Raw genomic sequence first — 6,000 nt, 5'->3', positions numbered from 1 at the left:
ATCTTACACTATATCTGGATACTTTGTATGTCTGTTTTATAAAGTGATATATAAAATAAAGATTGTCAGGTGATAACAGTTTCTCTCAGTGGCTAGCATGGCTTCTTCACAACACTAGGAGACTGGAATTGAAAACCGTCCTGTCTCGATGGGTTTTTACACTTTCCACAAGTTGAATACTTGCAGTTTCTTACCTCATCCCAAAGATGTGAAAAATAATCTTAACTGAAGGCTCAAAATTTCTCAAGTAAAGAGTGAGTTTGGGTGTATAAGTGAGCATGTCCTGTAAAGGTCTGGGGTATGAAATGTTTTATGTCAGGAGAAAATTTGTAGATGGAAAAAAAACACAGATTGAAACATGAACAGCATCTTTGTGTGTTTGCCAAAAAGCAAACCCTTTACAAAAAAAAAAAAAAAAAATTCAGAGGAACAGCAAAAAGGTTAGGTGTTTGAAGAACTGTGATGGAGAATTGAATGATATTAGAAAAGTCATCCTAGGTTGGGTCTTTTACTCCTGCAGCATCTTATATATAAAGGTCTACGTGTGGAAGTGTGTCTGTCTGGCCCGGAAGTGCAAGGCTACAGCATGAAGCACAAAGCGACTGTGTCGCCGAAGTGAAACCGCCGCTGCTCATACACAAGTGAGGCGAGCACATCAGCAAAACAAAACCACAGGAGAGAGAAGAACTCACTTAGCCGCTGATAGACAACAGGCAAACACGTCGGCGGAACGAAACCTACGAGGAGCCACTAATACACAACTGATGCGATTGATTGAAGTGCCAGAATCCATGGTTTCTAAGAGCCTGGGCTTTTTACAGCACAGGCTTACACAGCTAGTTTTTAATAATAATATATTAATCTATCACTTGTGTGACATCTGAGGGAAGAGCCAAGTTTGTAAAGAAGTGTGAATTTTGAGGTTTCTGTATTGAACTATTAATTTTTTTCAATGTTTCAGAATGTTTTCCCCATTGGACAGTTTATGGTAATATTCTGTATTATGGTCTCTTGTGTGAAACACTTTTTTTGAATGCAGTGTCTGAATTTGCAGCAATTGCAGTGCCATCTCCATGAAGACTGTAATTAGTCAGTCAGATGCTGCCAGGATCGGTAAACTCTTGTCCCAATAAACCTGAACCGGATTAAACAGGTCTAATAGTGGATGGGTGGATAATTTTAATATGGAAATTCATCACATGGTTGACACTCTTGCTGTGGAACTCGCCAGGAAATTAAACTGAATAGTACGGTATTGAACAAGCAATGAGTAGACCTCAAAAGTTTTTGGCATTTGAGGTTCCTGTATTTTTTCCCATAGTTCTCAAGCTAATTGATGTTGTAAGAATCATTAGTACAATGTAATTTTAAAATTGCCTGGTCGTGTTTTTAATTTGAAACCACTTGCATGCTGAAATTTCTTTTTTGTGTTACCCTGCTGATGGTGATCTTTTTAAATAATAAGTGGAGATAAGTTTCCATCTTTTATTATGACAAGTCAGAGGAAACACAATATAAGAACAGGTTGGCTCTTATGCCAGACTATGTTAATATGGTGGGATCATTTAGCTTATAAAGCTAGGATAATTTGAAAAGTACAGTTGAGAAATGCATTAGGCTGCACCAATTAACATACAGATTAATATAATTCATAACACCTATATATTTTTAAATCTTAAGGTCCGAAAACATACAGTGGTGTGAAAAACTATTTGCCCCCTTCCTGATTTCTTATTCTTTTGCATGTTTGTCACACAAAATGTTTCTGATCATCAAAAACATTTAACCATTAGTCAAATATAACACAAGTAAACACAAAATGCAGTTTTTAAATGATGGTTTTTATTATTTAGGGAGAAAAAAATCCAAACCTACATGGCCCTGTGTGAAAAAGTAATTGCCCCCTGAACCTAATAACTGGTTGGGCCACCCTTAGCAGTAATAACTGCAATCAAGCGTTTGCGATAACTTGCAATGAGTCTTTTACATCGCTCTGGAGGAATTTTGGCCCACTCATCTTTGCAGAATTGTTGTAATTCAGCTTTATTTGAGGGTTTTCTAGCATGAACCGCCTTTTTAAGGTCATGCCATAGCATCTCAATTGGATTCAGGTCAGGACTTTGACTAGGCCACTCCAAAGTCTTCATTTTGTTTTTCTTCAGCCATTCAGAGGTGGATTTGCTGGTGTGTTTTGGGTCATTGTCCTGTTGCAGCACCCAAGATCGCTTCAGCTTGAGTTGATGAACAGATGGCCGGACATTCTCCTTCAGGATTTTTTGGTAGACAGTAGAATTCATGGTTCCATTTATCACAGCAAGCCTTCCAGGTCCTGAAGCAGCAAAACAACCCCAGACCATCACACTACCACCACCACCATAGTTTACTGTTGGTATGATGTTCTTTTTCTGAAATGCTGTGTTCCTTTTACGCCAGATGTAACAGGACATTTGCCTTCCAAAAAGTTCAACTTTTGTCTCATCAGTCCTCGAGGTATTTTCCCAAAAGTCTTGGCAATCATTGAGATGTTTCTTAGCAAAATTGAGACGAGCCCTAATGTTCTTTTTGCTTAGCAGTGGTTTGCGTCTTGGAAATTTGCCATGCAGGCCGTTTTTGCCCAGTCTCTTTCTTATGGTGGAGTCGTGAACACTGACCTTAATTGAGGCAAGTGAGGCCTGCAGTTCTTTAGACATTGTCCTGGGGTCTTTTGTGACCTCTCGGATGAGTCGTCTCTGCACTCTTGGGGTAATTTTGGTCGGCCAGCCACTCCTGGGAAGGTTCACCACTGTTCCATGTTTTTGCCATTTGTGGATAATGGCTCTCACTGTGGTTCGCTGGAGTCCCAAAGCTTTAGAAATGGCTTTATAACCTTTACCAGACTGATAGATCTCAATTACTTCTGTTCTCATTTGTTCCTGAATTTCTTTGGATCTTGGCATGATGTCTAGCTTTTGAGGTGCTTTTGGTCTACTTCTCTGTGTCAGGCAGCTCCTATTTAAGTGATTTCTTGATTGAAACAGGTGTGGCAGTAATCAGGCCTGGGGTGGCTACGAAATTGAACCGGTGTGATACACCACAGTTAGGTTATTTTTAACAAGGGGCAATTACTTTTTCACACAGGGCCATGTAGGTTTGGATTTTTTCTCCCTAAATAATAAAAACCATCATTTAAAAACTGCATTTTGTGTTTACTTGTGTTATATTTGACTAATGGTTAAATGTGTTTGATGATCAGAAACATTTTGTGTGACAAACATGCAAAAGAATAAGAAATCAGGAAGGGGGTAAATAGTTTTTCAAACCACTGTATGTTAAAGAGTCTTTGGCAAACATCTTTAAATAAGAACTTCTTATGTATAATGCTATAGTTAAAAAGTGAAAGAGCCATGTGATCTCGCCATCTCCATAGTAAGTGTGCTATAAACCAGGGTTCCAAAATGCCATACCACCTGATCATTGTCTCCCAACTAATATTAAGCAAATGCTGCAAGGCAGTACCGCAGCATACTTGTGGGTAATAACAGACCTATGATGTAAAGTAAATGCCTACATATTGCAGAATATTGCTCTAGATCAGGGTACTCCGCCTTTTCTCATTGTGTAATATCTCCTGGAATGAACATGTTTTGTGCCATCATTTTTCCCGTCTTGCATTGTGCAGAACTCTTACTAGACACAACTAAAGGTGGTCCTTTAATTTCAACCTCTCCCTTCATATTGCATTTGACAGTTTTAATAAGAGATTATTGTGTTTTTTTTTTTTTTGTTTGTTTTTTTTTTTGTGGGTTAGTGCTTTTCAACTTTCTATGTATATGCCAAATGTTTTTTAAATTAGTTTTTAATGTAAAAACAGTAATGTGATTTGATATGGGGAAAAAACAGCCTTTCAGTAGTTTACATTTACAAAAAGTATACAGTTACACTCACCGGCCACTTTAGTAGATACAGCTGTTCAGCTGCTTGTTAATGCAAATATCTAGTTGGCCAATCACATGGCAGCAACTCAATGCATTTAGTCAATTAGACGTTGTCAAGACCACCTGCTGAAGTTCAAATTGAGCATCAGAATGTGGAAGGAATGTGATTTAAGTGACTGAATGTGACATGGTTGTTACTTCCAGACAGGCTGGTCTGAGTATTTCAGAAATTGCTGATCAGCTGGAATTTTCATGCACAACAATCTCTAGGGTTTACAAAGAATTGTTCAAAAAAGGGAGAATATCCAGTGAGTGGTTATTCTCTTGTTGATGCCAGAGGTCAGAACTGATAGACATCAGTAACTCGAATAACCACTCGTTACAACTGAGGTATGCAGAAGAGCATCCCTGAATGCACAACATATTGAACCATGAAGCAGATGGACTACAGCAGCAAGAGACCACATCAGGGTCCACTCCTGTCAGCTAAGAACAGGCAACTGGGGCTGCAATTCACATGTCCTTACCAAAATTGGACAACAGAAGATTGGAAAAATGTTGCCTGGTCTGAGGGGACTGGGCGGTCTCATGGTCTGGAATCCCTACTGATTTTATTTTTTCTCCAGCTGTCTGGAGTTTTTTTTTGTTTTTTCTGTCCCCCCTTGGCCATTGAACCTTACTCTTATTCGATGTTAATTAATGTTGATTTATTTTGTTTTATAATTGTGTCTTTCATTTTTCTATTCTTTAATATGTAAAGCACTTTGAGCTACTGTTTGTATGAAAATGTGCTATATAAATAAATGTTGTTGTTGTTGATGAGTCTCAATTTCTGCTGTGATATTTAGATGGTTGGGTCAGAATTTGGTGTCAACAACATGGATCAATCCTACCTTATATCAACAGATCAGGCAGGTGGTGGTGTAGGAGATATTTTCTTGGCACTTTTCAGACCTCTTAGTACCAACTGAGCATCATTTAAATGCCACAGCCTACCTGAGTATTGTTGCTGACTATGCCCATCCCTTTATGATCACAGTGTGCCCATCTTCTGATGGCTACATCCAGCAGGATAATGCAAAGCTCAGATCATCTCTGACTGGGTTCCTGAACACGACAAGAAGTTCACTGGACTCAAATGGCCTCCACAGTCACCAGTTCTCATCCAATAGAGCACATTTGGGATGTGGTGGAATGGCAGATTTTCATTATGGATGTCCAGCAGACAAATCTGCAGCAACTGCTTGATGCTTTCATGTCAATATGGATCAAAGTCCTTGAGGAATGTTACCAGCACCTTGTTGAGTCTGTGGCACCAACAATTAGGGCAGTTCTGAAGGCAAAAGGGGGTCCAACCTGGTATTACCAAGGTGTACCTAATAAAATGGCCAGTGAGTGTATAATTTCAGGTCAAAAGCAGGAGAAAAGTATTTCACACGTTACGTAGAACGTATGGTAAAAACAAATCACTCTCAAATGGTTGTTTTTTATGTATTAATATCTTTTTTAAAATTATGACTATCCAGTCACTTGCATATTTTGTGTGTATTTATGGTATGGTTCTTTACTTGTCTTGCTCTTATATGTTGCAATGCGGTCCTGGGTAACATTATTTCGTTACACTGTATGCTGCAATATGGTGTATGGATGGGATGACAATAAAGCAACTTAACTTGTCAAGGCTGAAGTTGGCTATTTGTTTGCAACTCTTTGTTCTTCCACCCAGCTACTTATTTACATACCTTGTGCAAAGCAGTTACTTATTCAACTTTAACAGAAGGACAAGCATTGGATGAACAGCAGTGGGTAATGAATAAGATGTACTGTGATGTGTAAAATGTACTACAAAGGGCTAAATGTCATTGGGCCACCCCATGTTTTCCTGTTTTAAGAAAACAAAAATACTTTTGTGAAGTCACAGTTCAATGTGAAAACCTGGCTCAAATGAGCTGAAAAAGTTGGCACACCGTAATATCTAATGAAGGAGATTTATTTTGATGTTTGAAGGGTACTGTAAAGGGTTAAAAAGTGTTGGGACACCCCAATTTTCACAACCTTAAGAAAAGACAGATGCCTTTGTTAATAC

Source organism: Polypterus senegalus, chromosome 6 (assembly GCF_016835505.1).
Source record: "Polypterus senegalus isolate Bchr_013 chromosome 6, ASM1683550v1, whole genome shotgun sequence".
Lineage (NCBI taxonomy): Eukaryota > Metazoa > Chordata > Cladistia > Polypteriformes > Polypteridae > Polypterus > Polypterus senegalus.
The sequence above is the reverse complement of the archived record's forward strand: the minus strand, read 5'-3'. Positions refer to the sequence as shown.